This window comes from Cervus elaphus, chromosome 13 (assembly GCF_910594005.1).
Source record: "Cervus elaphus chromosome 13, mCerEla1.1, whole genome shotgun sequence".
NCBI lineage: Eukaryota > Metazoa > Chordata > Mammalia > Artiodactyla > Cervidae > Cervus > Cervus elaphus.
The window spans coordinates 65,567,218-65,590,170 of NC_057827.1; positions in this window are offsets into that span (position 1 = coordinate 65,567,218).

Genomic DNA, 22,953 nt, shown 5'->3' on the forward strand with positions numbered 1-22,953 from the left:
TGTTGGCATTAAATGCATTCACACTGTTTGGCAACCACCACCACCACCCATGTACACAGAACTGTTTTCATCCTGCGTAACTAAAACTCTGCCCCTGTTAAATACTAACTCCACATCCCCCGCTTCACTCCACCCCTGGAAGTCACCATTCAACTCTCTGTCTCTATAAATTTGGCTCCTCCAGATACCTCATAAAAGCAGAAACATACAGTAGGTCTTTGGGGGTCTAGTTTATTTCTCTTAGCATAAACATCCTCAAGGTTCATTCATGTTGCATGTGTCAGAATTGCAATCCTCTTTATGAGACAGAGTAATATTCCGTTGTATGTATAGACTACATTTTGTTTTTCCTTTGATCCCTTAATGGATAACTTAGTTGCTTCCACGTTTGGACTATTGTAAATTAGGCTGCTATGAAGAATGGGTATACAAATCTCTCTCCTAGTTGTTGCTTTCAATTCTTTTGAGTTTTAAGGTAAGTATTAAAGGAGAAAAAAATAAAATATCATTTTCTACTCCTGGAAAGAGAGATTCTGTTCTATGTATTGAGTTGTCATAACATTACAGAAAGTATCCTATACATTCTTTGCATTCAAGCAGAATTAAAATTTTGGTTGTAACACTAAAAGCATTGTCAATTTTTTAAAATAAAAAATTTTAAAAGTATCGTCAATTTAGATAAACTAACTTCTTCAAGATTCACTTTCTTGACAAGCAAAAAAGGAAAAAAAAATAGTTCTTTCCAACCTAGAAAGGTGACTGTGAGAATTGAATTGATGAAGATCAGTTCCAGGAAGGCAGGGAAGAAATCAGCCTCACTCATGCTGCATCCCAAAGTCTTGCATGACGCCTGGCCCTGAGAGCGCTTAGCAAAAAGCAGTCCCATGGGTCAAGTGTAAATGAATATGTAAGGTCCCCCTTACATACTGTGGGGTGCATAGGGGGCACCTGGTAACTGGGGACTGGTGCTGCTCTCACGGTCATCTTGGTGATCTCAACATATTCAGTTGGAATCACCAGAGTTCACAGGCTTGGCCCCTCCCTTGACAAGGAAGACTGGTAAGTACAGTGTGGAAGGAATTTGGCCAAGGTCAAAGCAGATTAGAGCAGAACCAGAGTTAAACTCTGCCTCTTAAGTCCCAGTCTATGGCTCCATCTCATCCATTTCTTGTTCCAACAAACTAGATTAGTCATAGCTCAACAAAAGCCCGATACAGTCTCCCATATGTCACCAGGAGCATTCCTTTACAAACCTCCATCTCCTGGGTGTGTCACATACTAGCAGTCATCTCAACTCAGAGCCTTGGATTAATTTCCCAAAGCTGCTGTAACAAACCAGAGGCTGCCTGCATTCCTTGGCTCATGACCCCATCCATACATCATTCCAACCTTGTGCTTCAGTTATCACCTCTCCTCCTCCTTCCTCTATGGCTAAATCTCCCTGTCCCCCTCTATAAGGATACTTCTGATTATATCTGTGGTCCATGCAGACAATCCAGGATCATCTCCTCATCTCAAGGGTAATCACATCATCAGCAAAGTATGCTTTGCCATGTAGGGTAACATTCGCAGGTTTAGGGAAGTGAGTCCTAGATACCTTTGAAGGGTCATTATTCATCCACCACAGACCTCCAAGGGGGTGCAAGACTGATGATATATTCTCAATCTAGTCTCAATTACGTTCTCAATAAGTGAGTCCAAGAAATACCAAAAGTAATGAAAGCTGAAGAGCTGATAGACTCTTGATCAAGGATCTGCCTCCAGTTTGCCCCATCCTTCTTTCTCCTCCTCCAGCCCAGCGCTGACCCCACCTTCAGTGTGGTATACTAATGGGACCTCTCTTTCTCCTCCTACACCTGCTCCAGGTCAAGCTCTCACATCCGTCTCTGCAATCACTGTTCTTCTTACCTTCCGTCTCAGGATCCAAGAGCTGAAAGCCCAGTAGGGTACCCACTCCAGCTTGGGATAATCCCAACCACTGTCCCAAGTCCTTTTAGTTGATCAGAACCCTGAGTCCTTTTAGCTCCTACCCATTTGTGATCTGAAGCTCTGCATCTTCAGGTCCTGGAGACAAAGTCCACTGTCCTTCCAACGTAGACAAAGAAACAAAGGAGAGGGACTGGGGAGGTCCTTAGAGGGCAAATGGTCAGAATCCAAAGCTAGCGAAGGAGTGTCTGCCAGGACCTTCCAAGTTTGATGAGGAAATAGAATCTGAGTCCCTGTGTGTTGATTTGGCAGGACTAAAGCAAAGAAAGAAATTGGTATGAAGCCGAGATGTAGGAAGTTAATGACTGATGTGGGAGCAGCAGGAGAATCACCCTCTCACGTGTCAGGTTAGAGGCTCATGGGGAATGGATGGCATTGCAGAGCCCTGTGGTGGACAGGGCTGATGTCCTGAGCCTGGAAAATCCTAACTATCATGCATTAGAGCCCAAAGAATGTCAGTCATAGCAGATGGGGAACACCCCCAGCCTGAAAGCAAAAACTGAAAGAAAAAAAAAATCTTGAGAGAAGCACTGTTGGGTGTTCATACAGAAAGACCTATTTCAGCAGAAACCAGCTCCATCCAGACCAATATAATCAAGCAAGAAAAGAAGACTTCCGGAAGCAACCAGTCTATCCTAGTCACCTAGGGTAGAGCAGGAACTAAGAGGCACTTTAGTGAATCAGCAATCACTGGGCAGAAACTGCTACAGAGTGAGCCAGTCTGGTTCTATTGGTGATATAACATATTTTGCCCATTTTGAGAATAGGCAAACTGGGACTCAGAGTGGCTGATCAGCCCAAGAAAGACTGGGAGGATGAAAGAGCTTGTGTTCTTTCTTTAACGTGTTCTCTATTTGTGTTCTCTATTTAATATTTAACCATGACTCATCTGAGTGCCCAGACTATCAGAGAAAATGTCCCAAACACTCAACACAGAGAAGACATACTCTGAGGTAATCAGTAGAGACATAGGCCAGAGGGCTGAAGCCAGGTGCCAGAGATACCCTGCAGGGCAGGCACTGACTGGTACCTAGATGGTGGATCCCAGGGAGGAAGCTGAGATGGGCCAGACAGCACTCAGGAACCTCAGAGAGAGGCTGTTTACCAATTAGTTTTATTGAGAAGTACCTTTGTATTTTAGCATCCAGTAAAGAGGTGGCTTTGCCCGCACACCAAGTATCAGCTCTAACTTTATGGGATAGGTGCCAGGTGTTTCCTTGGGACCCAGGCTCTGGCTAGTGGTGAAAGAGCAGTGAAATCCTCTGAGACCTTCTGCTTCCTCCCTTATGGGGGCTGCCCTGACCAGATAATTGTGGGCATCCCCATAATTCAGGGTCAGCAGTAAACCAAGGTGGCCTCAGAGCCTTTACTTGGCCCCCAAACCCAACCAGGGTCTAAGCTAGCCCAGAAGCTTCCAGAAAGCCCCATGTTGAGCTTCTGGAGCCCAGCTGTCCTTGTGGCATCAAATCTTGAGGTTCCAAAGTATAGGGAGGCAGCTCAAGCCAGCACAGTCTGGCAGGCTCTGAGATGGAAGTGCAAGGCCAGAGTCCTGGACCAGAGTCCACCCAGGGAGAAGTCAGTAGACGTCAGATGCTCCCCCAAGGACCACACAGCCATAAAAGAGCTCTTAGCACGCAGCGTTGTGATGACTGGAGCATAAATGAATGAGACACATGCCAACCACATTTCCCCTGGAAGAAGATGAACACAAGCAGACACACACACACGCATGCACACTCACACATTCGTTCGTACGCACTCTACACATATACTGACACTCACACACGCTCGCTCACTCACATGTGAGGGGTTTTTTTTTCCCCTATTGCTGTTGTAACAAATTGCCACAAACTTGGTGACTTAAACCAGCACAGATTTGTTTTCTGGAAGTTCTGGAGGACAGAAGTCCCCAGGCATCTCACTAGGCCAGCATCACATCTGCCTCCCTTGTGGAAACTCCAGAAGAGGGCTCTTTTCTTGTCTTTTCCAGCTTCTGGAGGTGCCCATTGTCCTTCTTCCATCTTCACACCTGCAATGGCAGGACAGGTGCTTCTCCATCACAGCACCCTGCCCTCCGCCCCCATCTCCTGCTTTCATTGGTGAGGACCCTCATCATCCCAATGTCACTGGGATGACATTGGGCCGCCAGGGGAAAATCTGATGGCAAGGTCAGCTCTTAGAAACCTCTATCCCACCTCCAGTCCTAAATCCCACTCACCACATAACATTTAACAGATTTATGAGTTCTGGGGATTAGGACATGGACATCTTTGAGGGGCCATTATTCAGCCTACAACACACACACAAGCAAATAGACACTTTCTCTTTTTACTTTGCTTTGTCTTTCTTTTAATTAAAAAATATTTTTATTGGAGTATAGTTGCTTCACAATGGTCTGTAAGTTTCTGTTACACAACAAAGCAAATCAACTGTATGCATACATATATCCTCTCGTTTTCGGATTTCCTTCCCACTTAGGTCACTACAGAGCCTTGAGCAGAGCTCCTTGTGCAAAACAATAGGCTCTCATTAGCTATCTGTTTGTACACAGTAGCATATACAGGCTTCCCTCATAGCTCAGTTGGTAAAGAATCCACCTGCAATGCAGGAGAGCCCAGTTCAATTCCTGGGCCAGGAAGATCTGTTGGAGAAGGGATAGGCTACCCACTCCAGTATTCTTGGGCTTCCCTTGTGGCTCAGCTGATAAAGAATCCACCTGCAATGCAGGAGACCTGGGTTTGATCCCTGGGTTGGGAAGATCCCCTGGAGAAGGGAAAGGCTACCCACTCCAGTATTCTGTACAGTCCGTGGGATCACAAAGAGTCAGACAAGACTGAGCCACTTTCACTCTCAGTGCATATGCGTCATGCAAATGGCATTATTTCATTCTTTTTTATGGCTGAGTAATACTCCATTGTATTAATCTCTATATACCACATCTTCATTATCCATTCATCTGTCAGTGAATATCTAGGCTGTTTCTACTCAGCTATTGTAAATAGCGCTGCAATGAACATTGGGCTGCAGACGCTGCCCCTTCTCTTCTTCATCAGAGCCACTGCTCCAGACACTGCCCTGGGCTCCCGAGTTAGCTAAGCAGCACGCACCCCTCCCATCATGCCTGTTCTCACACCATATTAGAAGCAGACATTTCCTCATCAGGACCATCTACAAAAACTAGAGTTTCTTAAGGTTGGGGACTCCAAGGCACTTGTGCAGTAGGCTCAGCACCACATGTTCCCTGGCATGTAGGATATTCACTTACGATTTGTGAGCACATCAATGAATGGATAAGAGCGAATGAGTGTATTCACTCTAGCAATAGCAGCTCTCACTGGAAGGCAGGACGCAGTGCTCTGAGCTTCACATCTATCTGGCCATTTAGCTCTCACAGCAATTCAATGAGAGGAGCTCTGCTGTTACTGTCCATTTACAAAAGAAGAAAGAAAAGGTGATATTTCAAGAAAGTGAAATGACTGGCTCCCCCACTCAGAGATGGAGGCACAATTTGAATGGATTAAAGGAATCACGAGTGCCCACTCATTGGTCCTGCTTTATTCTCCAGCTTTGATTCTGAGTTCTAGAGACACCACCTACCCCAAGCCCTGAGCTCCCCATGTTGGGCTCCCACAAGAAATTACCTTTGTTTTTATTCAATTCAAAACAGTGTTTAACAATGTGAGATTTGGAGTGATGCAGATCTAAACGACCAACCTGGTCCTCCCACTTGCTGGGGCAAACCAGCCTCTTGAGGAGTCAGTTTCCTCCTCTGTCAAATGGTGATGAGTGTCAAATAATGATTAGAAGCCAACACACACATAAAGTTCTTAGCACACGGACATAGGCAACACACGGTCAAGTTGACCATCAGCCGACATGGGCTCGGGGCTCTTGGGAGTTGTGCATTGGCTGGTCATTCCCATGACTTGAATCAAGAAGACAGGGCCAACAGAGACATGTGGGCGGCGGGGGGGGGGGGGGGGGGGGGGTGGGGAGAGGACCGAGATCAGGCAGCAGGATTGGTCCCCAGTGGGTTTCGAGCCTGGGGTGCAGGACACAAGAATCCAGTTCCAAGGTTTGGTGTAGACAGGGCTAGAGAGAAAGTCAGATGGAAGCGTCTGAGCAGAGAAGACACCGTGGATTCCAGAGACAAGAGGTCATGCCCAAGGCTGGGCTTTTTCCTTTTCTTTCTTCTGCTATTTCTTTTTCTTTTCTGAGCTCCGACACACGAGTGCATGGGTGGGCTGGTCCCACTTAGAGGAGTCTGTGACAGAAAGGACCATTTTCCCCACAGCTGGAGACTCTTGGCATGCTGGAATTCAATCCTGCCTTGAATGGGTGGTCTGCCGGGCCCTCCACCCCCTCCCCGCCTCTCTCCCTATGCTGGAATATGTCTTTGCAACTCTGGATCCGGCCAACACACAACATTTTCCTTGCTGCTTAAATTAGCACATGAGAAATAACTCGAGATAGAAATCACAGTTCACTTAACACTAATTATTTCCCTGGAAATGAAGATTAATATTGAACTTGTTACTTGCAGGGAGAAGAGTAAACACACACAGGCACACACCCTCCAAGGAAATGTGCAGATCTAATCCTTCAATTACTTCAGATCCAACACACCAAGCAGCCCTGGTGGCCAAATGTTTCCTAGTTGGTTGCTGATCAAATCCAGGAATTGGGGAAAGTTCACAGCTGGCCCAAGGGGTAGAGACACACCACAGCGGAGACAGGAGTTTCAGGGTCCTGGTGAGTTCTGGGGTTCTAGTGCTCCCCAGAAGTGCATCCATTCTCCCCAAAGAGATGACAGGTGCCCAGCCTTGCCTGCCCAGCAGCTGCATAAAAGGCCCTGGTTATAGACGTTCAGAACACAGAGCAGTGAGTGGATGGATGAATGGGTGAGTGACCTCATAGGTAACGAGTGTCAATGAAGTAGCTTACCCAGGATCAAGAGTCGGCGATCGATCGACACCTAATCCAAATCTTGGTCCGTCCCTTTGTGAACAGCAGCAACCCAGGCAGGCGTCACAGAGGAAGCAGCCTTGAAAAGTAAGCAGCAGGGTTCCCCAGTGCCTCAGTGGTAAAGAATCTGCCTAAAAATGCAGGAGACATGGGTCCGATCCCTTGTCCGGGAAGACCCCACGTGCAGTGGAGCAACTTAGCCCGTGTGTCACAACTACTGAAGCCGGTGCTCCCTAGAGCCTGTGCTGCCCAACAAGAGAAACCATGACGATGGAAAGACCATGCACCGCAACTAGAGTGGACCCCACGCTCTGCAGCCAGAGGAAAGCCCGCACAGAAACGGAGACCCACACAGCCAAAATAAATAAATATTTAAAAAAAGAAAGAAAGAAAGCTAAGTAGCATTTTAAGGAGTGAATGTTATTCCAGCAGAAGTGAGTAGGAACCAAGATCTGAAACCAGGACAGTTGGAGGCATAAAGGTGAAAGAATGAGAGGTGTCCGTGTGTGTACCTGTGTGTGTGTATGTGTGTATTTTCTCTCTGGCAGGAACAGAGAGGACTGAAAAGTATAATATTAACCACATTTGTGCGGTAAGCCTGGGTTTAAAAAGCACTTTATAGTCTTATGGTGGGGAGTTCTCATGGCGGTTCTATGTGATGGGTATTTGCCCAATCAGGGAATCTGACAAACAGGAGGTGATATAAATTGCCCAGAGCCACAGAAATGGAGAGTCACCAAGCAGGAATGTGAACTTCAGCCTCCTGGGTCCAAACCGAGAGCTCTCCCCATGCCCAGGTGCCTTAGAGAGGGGAAAGGCTTCCAGCGCCTGTCCAAGAAGTGAGCATCTTCTCTCCATCATCAGCAAGTCCCTTCAAGACCCCAGGGATAATGAGGAGAACCCAGCTGCCAGGCACTACTCAGCTTCCAGAAACATCTTCAGCCATTCAGCGTCCAGGGTAGAAAGACGGGAGTCAGAAACTGGATGTTTAATCATCAATGGCATTTAGACTTCAGAGCAGCTGTATCATGCTTCCCAAACTTTATCTGTGTGCCCCAAAGTTATTATTCCAAACTGCCAAACTATGGTGTCCCTGGGATAGCGATTCAAGTCCAGGTGCAGGCTGAAGGTGGTCAGCCACCTTACCTTTCTTCCCCTGTCCAGCGAAGCCACTACAGACCCAAACGTACTCCTCCTAACTCCTCCCTGCCCCGTGACTCAGGTTGGTCTCCTGACATTACTGATTCAAGAAAAGCTGAAGAAAAAATAAGGCTATTCCTCATCATCTCCATGTGAGCCCAGTGTGGGTGTATCCAGAAAATTCAGAGCAAGGGACTCACTTCTGCTAGTTCAGTCCTGCCAGCTCAGAGACCACAGGACAGAATTCAGAGCTACACAGCAGTGGGTTTAAATCTCAGCTCCACCAGGACACAGTCGGGTAGCTCTCGACCAGCTTCTTAAACTGTCAGCCTCAGCCATTTCATTTGTCATGGAGTGGTCATTCCATCAAGCAGAGGTGTCTTGAGGATAGGTAAGTCCCTTGTAAAATGTCTTGCACGCTGCATGTCCCTGGTAAACATAAATTTCCTCTTTGGTGTGTGTGTGCTTGTGTTAAGTATCTTCAGTTGTATCCAACTCTGCAATTCTATGGACTGTTAGTATGCCAGGCTCCTCTGTCCATGGGATTCTCCAGGCAAGAATACTGGAGTGGATTGCCATGCCCTCCTCCAGGGGATCTTCCCAACCCAGGGATCGAACCTGGGTCTCCTATATTGCAAGCGGATACTTTACCATCTGAGCCACCAGGTAAGCCCCTCCTCTAGTGGTGGTGGTTTAATTCCTAAGTCATCTCTGACTCTTGACAACCCCATGGACTTTAGCCTGCCTGGCCTCTCTGTCCAAGGGAGTTTCTAGGCAAGAATACTGGAGTGGGTTGCCATGCCCTTCTCCAGGGGACCTTCCCCACCCAGGGACTGAACCTGGGTCTCCTGCATTGCAGGTAGATTCTTTATCATCTGAGCCACCAGGGAAGCCGTCCTTCTTTGGAGATGCTGTTTATTAGTCTTAGAGGCACTGAGTAACTTGTGTAGGGTCTCCCCTTGGTAGGAATGCAACTTACATAACAAGTGCTTCCAGTTTGGAGGATTGGGTTCAACGTGCCCTGTTCTAAGGCTGGCCATCTATAAGTTACACTGAGGGACTTTCATTTCTTTCCAGGCTCTGCCTGTGGTATCCTTGGCATATGGGAGAATGAATGTGGTTTCCTCCTTGTGGAGGGGGGGCAAGACTGCAAACGTGGAGCCTCAGTGCGAGTTTCTCAAGGAGGGGATGGTGGCTAAGTCTTCATGAGCCCTGAGGAAGGCAGTGGCCAGCAGGGCACAGACCAAGACCTGCCCCAACCCTGCCTCTGCTCCTAGATGTACCTTGATGTTCCTGTCCAGGAGTCACGTATCCTCCACGTGCACACTCGGTTGTTAAGTTCTCCCTGTCCTTCAGGGGGTCCAATCCATCCTTCAGTTCAGTTAAGTTCCTCAGTCGTGCCCAACTCTTTGTGACCCCATGAATCGCAGCATGCCAGGCCTCCCTGTACATCAAACTCACGCCCATCGAGTCGGTGATGCCATCCAGCCATCTCATCCTCTGTCATCCCCTTCTCCTCCTGCCCCCAATCCCTCCCAGCATCAGGGTCTTTTCCAGTGAGTCAGCTCTTCGCATCAGGTGGCCAAAGTATTGGCGTTTCAGCTTCAGCATCAGTCCTTCCAATGAACACCCAGGACTGATCCCCTTTAGGATGGACTGGTTGGATCTCCTTGCAGTCCAAGGGACTCTGAAGAGTCTTCGCCAACACCACAGTTCACTTGGACAGTGGTTATTAGAAAGCTGGCACTTAGTTAAGAAAGACAGGAGTAAATGCTTGAGACTGAATGATAAGCAGATAAAAATGGTCCATTAAAAGTAATGTTCATTAGTATACGTATAGCATACATACACAGCAAAGTGACTACAATGATATACTAAAATGGTAAGCTTTTAATCAATGGATGGCAGGATGAGAGGTGATTGTAAGCTTCTCAATCTTTGCCGTATTTTCCATAATGAATATCTATTTACTCTTCTAATCAAGAAAAAATTAGGCATTAATCAAAGGAAATGATTCCTTACATCAAGCTTGTATATATATATATATATATATATCATACATATATATATATAAACCCAGGTTTCTTGATTGCCAGCCCCATGTCTTATCAATAAAAGGAATAATGCAGATGGAAATATTTGTGAGCTACTTATGTTCTACTAGGCTGACTCATAATGTAATTAGCATGTAAGCTCCAGCACGTAATGGAAGGGTGACCCTTTGCAACATAAAGGGATTCTTTACTTTGTATAAGGAATTGCTAGAGGTAATTTAAGCCGACACTCACACACAGCTAGTCACAGATCAATTATAGGAGAGACCTAGGGCTCAATGGCCCTGGAACAGTGTTAACGTGGATGGGATTCACAGCTGGTCACTTCATAGGTCTTTCAGGGCCTTGATTGCCCTGGGTAAAGACAAGCTGGACTAGACCATTTTTAAAGGAACTGCGAGCTCTTCAGGAGTGATTGGAGAAAAGAAAACAGATTTAATTGGCAACCGGACATTGAAGCAGTGAAAGTTATTGATGATTGGAACCCAAGTCCTAAGAATCTCCATCTCTAGAGATTCAAAAGAGGGCTTCCCTGATGGTTCAGAGGTAAAGAATCTGCTTGCCAGTGAAGGAAATGTGGGTTCGATCCCTGGGTCAGAAAAATCCCTGGAGAAGGAAATGACAAACCACTCCAGTATCCTTGCCTGGGAAATCCCGTGGACAGAGGAGCCTGGCGGGCTGCATACAGTCCATGGGGTCGCAAAAGAGTCTGACACGACTTAGCGACTAAACAACAAAGAGATTCAAAAGATCCTGACTCCACATAACTGAAACAAACAAACAAAAAAACTAATACAAGTGAAAACTGAAACTCGTAAACATAATACCAGCATTTAAGAACCATTGCCCCTAGAAGATCAGATAAGAAGAAAGACAAAACAGCTCTGAAATGCTAATATGAGCTAGCAGAAAAACAGACTTTAGCTGTAAAAACCACACACACACAGTGCACTCAGATATGACACAGGAAGCTTCGCCTATTGATGCAAACCATCTAATTATTTTTAAATAGTAGAGAATCACAGAAGGGTCTGCAGAGATCATCCAACCACTGCTTTTCAGGGTTTCTTTTAATCCACAAAAACCTTTCTTCAAATGAAATCTTACATGGAACAGTCAAAAGCAGAGCTGCTCTGATTGAAGGTGTGCCGAGATACCTGCAGACACAGAGGACTCCCACATCCCTCCACAGGACTCTGGGGGCTCGCCAGGGCACATGTCAAAAGCCACTGGTCTCACGGGGGCCCAGAGAGGGCATGTGACTTGCGGAACGTCACACAGCAAGCTGGTATCAGATTGAAAGTGAAAGTGTTAGTCACTCAGGCATGTCAGATTGAGGTCTGGCCAAGCTTCCCTGATAGCTCAGTTGGTAAAGAATCCACCTGCAATGCAGGAGATCCTGGTTCAATTCCTGGGTCGGGAAGGGAAGATCTGCTGGAGAAGGGATAGGCTACCCACACCAGTATTCTTGGGCTTCCCTTGAGGCTCAGCTGGTAAAGAATCCGCCTGAAATGCGGGGGACCTGGGTTTGATCCCTGGGTTGAGAAGATCCCCTGGAGAAGGGAAAGGCTACCCACTCCAGGATTCTGGCCTGGAGAATCCCATGGACTGTATAGTCCGTGGGGTCACAAAGAGTCAGACACGACTGAACAGCTTTCACTTTCAATCTGGTATCAGACTGAGGACTGGCCAAGGATCCGGCGTCACTATCTCCAAACCCAGGGGCATACAATCAGCTCACCAGCCTGTTCCACATCAGACACCCCGCTCATCTCTCACCCTAGCAGAGGCATCCCTGGACCAGGTGCGCTTGGATGTCCTCCTGTTCCCCTGCTCTCTCCCTTGTACCCCACATCTCATTGTTCAACTTGTCCTTCTGATTCTACCTCCTTAATCTTATCTCTACGGTGAAGCCAAGATTTAAGCTCAGACCTCGGGACTGCTCAGCTCCTGGTCTGCCTACCCCCAGGGCTGATCCAAGATCACCTCATAAAAAGCATCACAGACCCTGGGTGGCCTCCAAAATACCCAGCCGCCTGACCATCCACGAGTCTCGGCAAACACAGATCCATTTCCAAAACCCTCAGCAGAGTCGGTTCCTCTGTGAAGTGCTCACAGTGGCCATAACTTCCTTGAAAATAGCGTCATTTCTTTTTCAATACTTTTTTTAAAAAAAATTGTCATGATGTTTTGTTTTTTGTTGAAGGATGAACGATAGCTCTTGGTGAAACGGGCAACCCCAGGACTTGTCTCCCTATCTTAGCAATCTGTTCCGAAGTCCATCAAAGAGATGGTGAGGCAGTAATGATGCTTTTATTAGCAACCTTTACACTTTGTCAAAATTAAAATGAAAATGCAACATTCATATGTAAATCCAGTTACCTTCGAGGTTCCCCGTATCCTTTATCCCTTTCATGAAATTACAGATTATTAAGAAATGTTTGAAGAGTGGGGAGACAGGCTTCAGGGGAGTGTGAAAGAGGCAGAGAGAGACAAAGGGGTAGTGAGGATGAGGTGCTTTGACCTTGACCTTCTCTTTCATGCTCACAAGCATTTCGGTCTGTAGTTTCAGAGCTCATCTGTTGTCCAAGACAGCCTACCCCGCTGCCAAGCCTGACTTACGCATCCAGTTTCCTAGAGACCCACAACCTGAGAAAGGAGAATAAGAAGGCTTGGCGGGGGCAGGAACTCCTGTTTACAAATATTTCTCCTGGATAATGAATTATTTATGGCAGATAACCGTGAACACTGATTGACAAAGGGCCTAACTTAAAATTGCACAGACAAATGTGAGGTATGAGAATTGAAATAAAAAAAAAAAAATGTAATCCAAAGGGGGAAAACTCTCCAAACTGTTTCCAAGAGTCTTCTTCAGATGTGAGCTGAGAATGGACAGGTCACACTTCCGTGTGAAACCCGGAAGGTTCACACTGTCTGTGAAACACATTGCCATGGAAACCCGGAAGGGTGGACAGCTAGTCCTTCCCAGGGTCATCTGGGAAGGTTTCAGAAAGGAGGTGACTTTTTAGCAGGATTGTAGCAAACAGACTCTTAATGTGGCCCATACAATGCCCACCTACTGCTGCCCACATACTATATGATCTCCTCCCCTGGGTGTTTCTGGGACCATGGCTGCTTCTGGTCAATAGAATATGACAAAGCTTTTGAGAAGTAATGATGCTGTAATTTCCTGATTAAGTTACGTAAGACTACAGCAGTCTCTTTGCTGGAGTCTCTCTCCCTCCCTGGCTGACTGTAAGGAAGCAAACAGCCATGCTGGGAAACCCATGGACAAAGAACTGCAGGCAGACTCAGAAAACCAAAGGTAGGCTCCATGGGACGGTCAGCAAGGAACTGAAGCTCCCAGTCCCCCAGTGGTGAGGAACTAGGTGCTGCCACTAACACAGGAGTGGAAAAACATCCTCCCCAGTTCAGCCTCCACATGAGCCCCCAGCCCTGAGTGACATCTTGATAGAAGCCTCGAGGGACCCTCAGCAGATAACCAGCTAAGCCATACCCAGTCCCTTGACTCACAAAAACAGTGTGGTCATCAACACAGTGTCTTGTTGTAACCATGTGTATCTGTAGTCGTTTTTCTTGCAGAGTGATAGAAAACTAATACAGGAAAGCTGGGGAAAGAGTAAGAATTTGCAAATTGTAGGAAGTAAAAGAAATTCCAGACCAAGGGAACAGCAGGTACAAAAGCATAGTAACAAGAAAGTGTCTATCTTGCTCCAAGAAAGGTATGAATTTAAACATCCCTAGGGTGAGAAAGTGGGTAGGAGGTAGAAGATAAAAGAGTAACTCAAAAGAGTTAAAAGATGAAACGTCAAGGCCAGCGTCTCTTTGACGTGGCCTCACTTCTGATCCTCCTGGAGAACTCTGTGATCATCCAAGGCCCTGGTGCCACCCTCAGAGATTCTTCTCCAAAGTGCGTGGACTGAGGCTGAGAAACAATGGGTCTAGTAAATGCCCCAGGTAATCCTGATGCCGGAGGTCTGAAGAACAGGATCGGGGCCCACGTCTGCACTGAAAGGCATCCTGTGAGAGAGGTCTCTCAGTACTGGAGAGACATAAAATGTTGACTTTCAGGAGGTGCGACCCAGATGCAGTCTGGAGGATGGTCTGGTGGGGGAAGAGGGGCTGGAAACTATGGTCCAGGGTCACCTAGGAGATCACGACAACAATGGCAATCTGAACTAGGGAATGACCAGGCATTGGAGAGATCTGTGCACAAGGAGAGATGTGAATGGCCTCGGCAGGATCTAGTATTGAGTCAGATGTAAGCAGTCAAGAGAACAGAGATGTGGGGGAGATCTGACAGAGGCGGGGGGGAGGAGGAGGAGAGGAGGTGGAGGTCTGGGTGGATGATAAGGAGCTCTGTTTTCACGAGCTAAGTCTTGCAGGCTCCATCTTCACTGACCCACAGACCTGTTAACTGGGTCTCCGGAGCTTTGCATGTTGATTTTGGCTCTGTCTCTACTGGAATTGTCCAGAATCCAAATTTCCAGGCAGTGCGATCCTCTCCACATGGAGGCCATTTACACAGAAAACTGCTAAACCCCGATAATCCCTGCTGGTGGGACAGTGGCTGTTTGGCCATTTCAGGCCTATAATTGCCTCCAAGTTCAACTGCAGAGGTGGTGGAGCCAGGAATGCTTCAAGGAATGCTGCATGGAGTGGCCCTGCTCCCATGAGCCCCGAGTCTAAATGACTGATTCCTGGACCCAGCTTCAGTGGGCTGATGCCACTGCAAAGCTTGGAGTTCGGAAGTGCATTCATTCGGTCAGCATTTGCTGAGAGCACACAGTGCCCAACATGGCTCCAGGCTTGGGGGCAACTGTCCTGAGCAAGACAGGGGTGCCCTACTTGATGGCACACCCCACCTTTTCCCTCCTGTGAGGACCCTCAGGGATCACAAGGTTTAGAGTCTCCAGGAGCAGCAGAGGCTCTAGGAGGTGGCACCTTCCTTATCCTCACACAGTCTCGGTCCTTCCAACTCTGACTTTCCTGCCAAGGCTGTGTTTTGCTGGGGGTTTTGTGGAACCCTGTTTCTGGGGGGCAGTGTGGATAAACATTAGCCTTCAGGAAGGAGGTTCAATGACAGTAGATGACATATATGCAGCCCGCACTGCCTGCCAGGCGTGTTCTAAGCACACTGTGATATTAACTTGCAGGATCCCACCAACCAGCATAGTTCTTGCTTTTTCCTTCTGGGGAGGCCAGGACACAGAGGGTCAAGTTGCTGTTGAAGCTCACAAAGCTTTCAGTGATGGAGCTGTTACTCACACCCAGGGGTCAGGACCAAGATTCTGAGCCTTCACCCTACACGACACCAGCGATGTAATGGTCAAACAAGCCAGGAATACCCTGGCTTTAAAAAATGAAAAGTCACATATATCCCTGATAAACATTTTTTTTTTTGCATGAGCATTTGGCCATTCAATAATTTTTTGTGAAATACTGGTTCAAGTATTTTGGACATTTTATTGAGCCATTTGTCTTTTTCTTATTGATTTCTGGAGGATCTTTATATAGGATGGCAACCAGTTCTTTGCAGATATTATATTTAATATGTTATGCAAGTATTTTTTTCCCAGTTGGCAGCTTGCCTGTTCATTTTCTTGATGAGCAGAGGTATTTCATTTTGAGGAAGATTAATTTGTCATTGGTTCCCTTTATAGTTAATTTTTGCTGTGTCCTGTTAGAAAATATGTTTCCCTGATCCAAGATCATAAGAATACTCTTCTATGTTTATTGTTCTACCTTTGACATTTAATCCTATCTTGAGTTAACTTCCCAAATGGTGTTGGGTGAGGGTCAAGCGACTTTGTTTTCCATGCAGATATCCAGGTGCTTCCACGCCTTTTTTGAAAGGACTTTTTCTCAGTTGAGTTGTTTTGTCTTCTGTGGTGTGTCAACCGACCATGTAAGTGTGCATCTACGTCTAGGCTCCCTATTCTGTTCCAACAGTGTATGTGTCTATCTTTACACCAACACTGCTTTGACTACAGTGGCTTTTATTATGCATCAAGGAAATGAAAATTAAAATTATAATGAGATACAAACATAGAATGGCTAAAGTTAAAGGACTGACAGGGAAAAAAGCTGGCAACGATTTCAAGTAACCAAAGCTCATGTTTGTTGCTGGGGGGAATGTAAAACGGCCCAGCCACTTTGGAAAACTGTTTGGCAGTTTCCTATGAAATTGAAGTTACATTCACACCATGATTCTGAAATTCTGCTCTAAGATGTAGAAATTAAAATGTCGGTTCACATATTTATACTCACATGTGAATGGTCATAGCTTCTTTACTTGTAATAGTCAAATCTGGAGATAGTCCAAGTGTCCTTGAACAGGTGAATGGATAAACAAACTCTGGGATGTCCATACAACAGAAATCCAGCAATAAAAAAGCAAACTGGATAAATGCAACAACATGTGAATTGCAAGGATATTACACTGGGTGAAAATAACAGGCTCAAAAGCATACTTACTACATAATTCCAATTAGAAGAAGTTCTGGAATGGGCCAAGTTAATCCGCAATAAAGGAAACTTTATCAGCTCTGGTTGTTTCCTAGGAGAAATGACTGGGAGGAGACATGAAGATCTCTATGAGATGATGAAATTTCTCCATCTTTATGAAATATGGATCATGCAGGTATTTGCATACCTGTAAAAAAATTAAGAAGTTCTGCATTTTATCTCAATTAAAAAAATTAGAATTAAATGAAAGATACGTTTAAATGTAAGGGAAAATGTATAAAACAGGCTTTCTTACATGGCATTTAGGTAAGTTAGAATAAGCTGGAAATCTCTAAAAGAGGACTAAAGTTTTCAGGGACTTTTTTTTTAATTGATGGATAATTGCTTTACAATGTTGTGTTGGTTTCTGCCTTACAAAAATGGAAATCACCATAACTATATAAATATATATATAATATATATGTATATGTGTATATATTATATATGTATATTTATATATGTAATATATGTATAATTATGTATACACAAATATGTAAACAAAATATACATTATAATGTATTATAATGTAATTATACATTAAATATGTATCATATGTATGTATAATTATATATGTAATATGTACATTGTGTGTGTGTGTGTATATATGTATATATATACACCTCCCTACCCTTTTGAGACTCCCTCCCACGCCCCTATCCCACCCCTCTGGGTCATTACAGGGCACGGGATGGGCCCCCTGTGTTGTATAGCAACTTCCCACTAGCTATTTTACACATGATAGTGTGCATACGTCAATGTCACTCTCTCAACTCATCCCACCCTCCCGTTCCCCCACTGTGGCCACAGTCCTTTCTCTATGTCTGTCTCTAGTCCTGTCCTAGAAATAGGTTCATCCGTAACCATTCTTCTAGATTCTGCATATATGCGTTAATATACAATATTTTCCTCTTTCTGACTTACTTCACTCTGTATAACAGGCTCTAGGTACATTCACCTCACTACAACTGACTCACATTCATTCCTTGGCAAGGCTGGGTAACATTCCATTGTATGTGCGTGCCACAACGTCTCTATCCATTCCTCTGTCCACGGACATCTAGATGGCTTCGTTTTATTTTGGGCGTTGAGATGGGTTGAATTGTGTTATATATTGAAATTGTAACCCCCTAGAACTTCAAAATGTGACCTGGTAAGAAAATAAGGTCATTGCAAATGTAATTAGTTAAGACGAGGTTGTCCTGGAGTAGAATGGACCCCTGCTCCAATGTGACTGGTGTTCTTATAACAGGGGAAATTTGGATACAGACTGAAGCATGGGGAGAATGCCATGCAAAGAGAGGAGTTATGTCACCACGAGCCAAGAACCTGCCAGAAGCTGGGAGAGGCCTGAAGCAGGTCCTTGCCGAGAACCTTCAGAGGGAGCACAGTCCTGCCAACAGTTTGATCTCGGCTTCTGGCCTCCAGACTATGAGGCAATAAATTTTTGTTGTTAAAGCTGCCTCAGCCCAAGCCAAGCGTACAGCCACAGATTCCTTTGTTTTTTTTCCCCCTTGGTGTGTCTTTGTTAACAGACTCTAGATAATGTCCCTTGTTCTAAGAAGTAGCTCACTTACTTAAGTTTTCTGTTTTCCCCAAAGAGATAAGAGCATCTATTGTGACCAGGGCTGCTGCATCCACATAAATGAAGAATAATAAAAAAATAATAATGTCCAATGACCCACCTCCATCATTCACAAACCGTGTTCCAAAGAACTTTCTCATTTTGTCTCCAAAGTCTAGAAGGAGGAATCATTGCTTCCATTTTGCAGATGAGGCAAATAAGGTTTGCATCAGACAGCAGTTTGTTGTTTGGTTTCTCTCGGTCATGTCCAACTCTTTAAGACCCCACGGACTGCAGCACACCAGGCTTCCCTGTCCTTTACTGTCTCCTGGAGCTTGCTCAAACTCATGTCCATTGAGTCAGTGATGCCATCCAACCATCTCATTCTCTGTCACCCCCTTCTCTTCCTGCCCTCAATCTTTCCCAGCATCAGGATCTTTTCCAGTGAGTCAGTTCTTCACCTCAGGTGGCCAAAGGATTAGAGCTTCAGTTTCAGCACCAGTCCTTCCAATGAATACTTAGGGCTGATTTCCTATGGGATTGGCTGGTTTGATCTCCTTGCTCCCCACTCAATAGTCTTCTCCAGCACCACAGTTTGAAAGCATTCGTGGAGCTAATGGTAAACAATCTGCCTGCTTGCCAGACAACAGTTACCCAGAGCAAATGCAGCTTTTGCTCCACACCCAGATATTAAACCATCTCCTTCTAGGTTTCGCCCAGGCCACTGCTGGCTGCGATGTGGGCTTCCTCCAGACGGGAAGGAGTAAGGATGGAGAGGCAGCATCCTGAGCACTTGGCTGGTCCCCCTCCATGTTCCAGGAGCCAGCAGGAGGCAGGAACCACGTGGGAATTCTACTCACTATCACTGGCAACCACAGACACATCTCCTCTCCCTGACCCTCCATTTCTTCCCCTGAAGATCAACACACGCCCTCAGCTACTAGCTCCAGTAAGGACCAGGTAACAAGACCTCCCCTTGTGGCTTGGGACAAACAATAGAAGCTGCTCCTCACTCTTTACAACAGCCAGGACATAGAAACAACCTACATATCCAATGACAGATGAATGGATACAGAAGATGTAATACACACATACAATGAAATAGCACACAGCCACCGAAAGGAACAAAATAAGATCATTTGTAGAGATGTGGATGGACCTAGAGTCTGTCATCATAAAGAGTAAAGTAAGTCAGAAAGCAAAAAAGTAAATATTGTCTGTTAACGCATGTATGTGGGATCTAGGAAGGTACAGATGAACCTATTTCCAGGGCAGGAAGAGAGATGCAGATGAAGAGAAGGAACATGTGGACGTGGTAGGGGGTGCAGAGGAGGGCGGGACCAGTTGGGAGAATAGGGCTGACGTATATACACTACCACATGGTGAATAGAGAGCTAACAGGAAGCTGCTGTTAGCACCAAGAGTTTAGCTTGGTGCTCTGTGATGACGTAGATGGGCGGGCTGGGAGGTGGGCAGGAGGGAGGTCAGGAGGAAGAGGATACATGTGCACCTACAGCTGATTCACTTTGTACAGCAGAAACTGACACCACACTAAGGGAATTATGCTCCAATTTAAAAAAACAAACATGGCTGCTGCCGCCTCAATTCTGGCTCCGGAAGTCTCCCCCCACACCCCACCCAGCCTCCCCACGGCTTTACCTGGCTGATGGTACAGGGGTGGCCTGGAGCCAGATTTGGAAAATGAAAGTCCATTTCATAATCTTCTCCAAAATGGGATAAACAGGGTGATCTCTCCTTGCCCACTGATTGAAATGGGAAACACGGAGTAATGGGCAATTAGTTTGGGCCAATTCTGATGTTCTGTATCGATCCTTTTTAACCAAAATAATAACAGAGAAGTACACCTTCATGAGGTTTAGTAAAGCTGCCCAGATTGACACCATAGTGAGATGACTTTTGAAGCAGAGCTTCTATTCAAGTCGCTGCCAAAAGTCACTTTATCTTCCCTCCGATGCATCTCAGATTTTATCTACCCTTTTATTCTTTTTGTCCTTAATTTTAAATCCTTTTTATTATTATCTTTTCCCATGTAAGCACCAAGGGGGTTGTTTGGTACTCATTCTTTTGGAAGCAATTATCCACAAGAGAGGCGTTCACTTCATTTGGGTTGCATTTTATATCCAAACCAGGATAAAAACGCACAAAATTGACTTTGCCTATGCAGCTTAGACCCCGAAAAGTTCTTCCGTGTGAATTTGAATTCAGCTGCCTGTGTACCGAGCCCTCTTTGGAAGACCAGGTGAGTGGGGATCATTTCTACAACATTCTCTCTTGTAGCCCCAAGATTATCTCCTTGTTGCCTAATCAGGCAAATAAAAAATTTCATTTAATTGCCCACTACACTAATTCAGACCCTTTAGACCCCAAGCTTTCTGTAAATTTGGAAAGAGAGTATTCTTGATTCGTCTAAAAAAGACTGTCTCTCACTTAAATGGTTGCAAAATCCTTTTAATTCAAAGTCTTTATGGTTTTTCATAAATGAGCTCCTTGTGTCTAGGAAATGGGTGGGACGAGGGTGGTTTGGTGCCCAGCCCCACAAAACCCATTGACAAGCATAAAATTTCTGTGTGAAGTCTCACAGATCTTAAAATGTTACATGAATATTGCATTCTAGTCTGTAATACATCTGCATTTCTTTTTAATATACTAACAATGTTTTAAATTAATTGCTATCGGTAACCAAAAAAATAATAAGTTTCCTATCTGTCTTATAGTTATTAAGCAAGAGACAATTGACTCGATATTCATCAACTTTATAAAACATGGCTGACCGAAAGGGAATTTGCATCAAACAGAGCATCACTATTGGCATGGAGGCCATTTCTCTTTTCTCTACTTCCATCTCACAAGTGTTCAAAGCCACGACCATGCACATAGGTGAATAGAACACCATCACCTCTTTTTCTGCTGCATGAACTCTTTCCAGGCACTGGTCAAGGGACATGAAAGGATATGTCCCCAAAGTGGCAGGGCTCATTCTGTAGGTGATGTAGTGATGGTCATGCTAGTTTCATGCTGACTAGTTAAGGTACCCGTATCTGATCCCCTGATCCACCAGTCAAAATATTTACTGCCCCAGGAAGATGTTTGCTAATGAATTTTTTGCTGAATGCTCAGTCCTTCAGTCATGTCTGTCTCTTTGCGAACCCACAGACTATAGCCCGCCAGGCTCCTTCCTCCCAGGAAGTCCATGGGATTTCCCAAGCAAGAACATTGAAGTGGATTGCCATTTACTCCTCCAGGGGATCTTCCCAACCCAGGAAAGGAACCCAGGTCTCCTGTGTCTCCTGCACTGGCAGACGTATTCTTTACCACTGCACCCCCCTGGGAAACCCCAAATGCCTCTGATTTATTTTCCCATTCCTGCTATAATTTCATCCCATGTAAACAAGCTCATCTGGGCAACTTAGCTGCACCCCCTTCCCCTCTCTCCACTGGCCCTGGAATGTCAGCTGTGAAGACCTTTCAAAGTGAAAGGAAATGGATCCTCATGCTGAGAGCTAAGAATGTTCAGACAGGGTGAAAAGCTTCTAAACAAACAAACTCCTCTAGCTTTATCTACCACTGGTGGAAACAACTCCTTGCTCACTTTATTTGAGCTTTACCTTTTGCCCTGTAGCCTTTGCTTTATTCCCCTCTAGGAATTAAAAATCACCATGCACCCCCTGACCACACCTTCTGCTCTGGAAGGCAGCCCGAACTGGGGGAGGCAGCAAGTTTTGGGAGGCATTTTCTGTTTTTATCCCAAACAGAAAAATGAATACTCAGGGGGGACTTCCCTGGTGGTTTGGTGTCTCTACACGTCCACTACAGAGGGCACCAGTTCAATCCCCGGTCAGGGAACTAAAACCCTGAATGGAATAGAGTGTGGCCAAATAAACAAATAAAAATTTTTTAAAAAGAAAAGAAAAATAGGTACTCAGGTCTTCATGGTTCACTAGAGAGTACTGTGCCTACCGCCATGGCCACCTCTTCAAGGGGTGAGTGTGAAGGGGTCTTGGCCTCTAGAGGAGAATGGGCAGAGACCCATGCCCTGGCCTTTATGCCAGGCTGGAATCTGACCTTTCTGCCTTCTAAACTGACACTGCTTGGGGACCTCCCTACGTTTCTCCCTTCCTCCAGAATACCCTTCATCCCCCACTCCCACTGAGCCAAAAATATCCACCCACTAGGCCAAAAGAGATCCAACCAGTCCATCCTAAAAGAAATTAGTCCTGAATGTTCATTGGAAGGACTGATGTTGAAGCTGAAACTCCAAAACTTTGGCCACCTGATTGCGAAGAACTGACTCATTTGAAAAGACCCTGATGCTGGGAAAGATTGAAGGTGGAAGGAGAAGGGGATGACAGAGGATGAGATGGTTGGATGACATCAGCGACTCAATGGACATGAGGTTGAGCAAGCTCCGGGAGTTGGTGATGGACAGGGAAGCCTGGTGTGCTGCAGTCCATGGGGTTGCAAAGAGTTGGACACGACTGAGGGACTGAACTGAACTGAAGCCAAAAAATGGGGAGGGGGCTCCTGATCCCCTTCCACCTTAAATCATCTTAAATTACCACTGATAGACAGTGACCCCCATGAGGTCAGGCTTGTGGCCTTCTGTTCTATGCAAGTGTGTGTGTGTACGTGCACGCCCGTGGGCTCACCCTCAGCCCGAGTCTAGCTTATGCCCATCAAATGGAGAGGGTGGACAGAGGC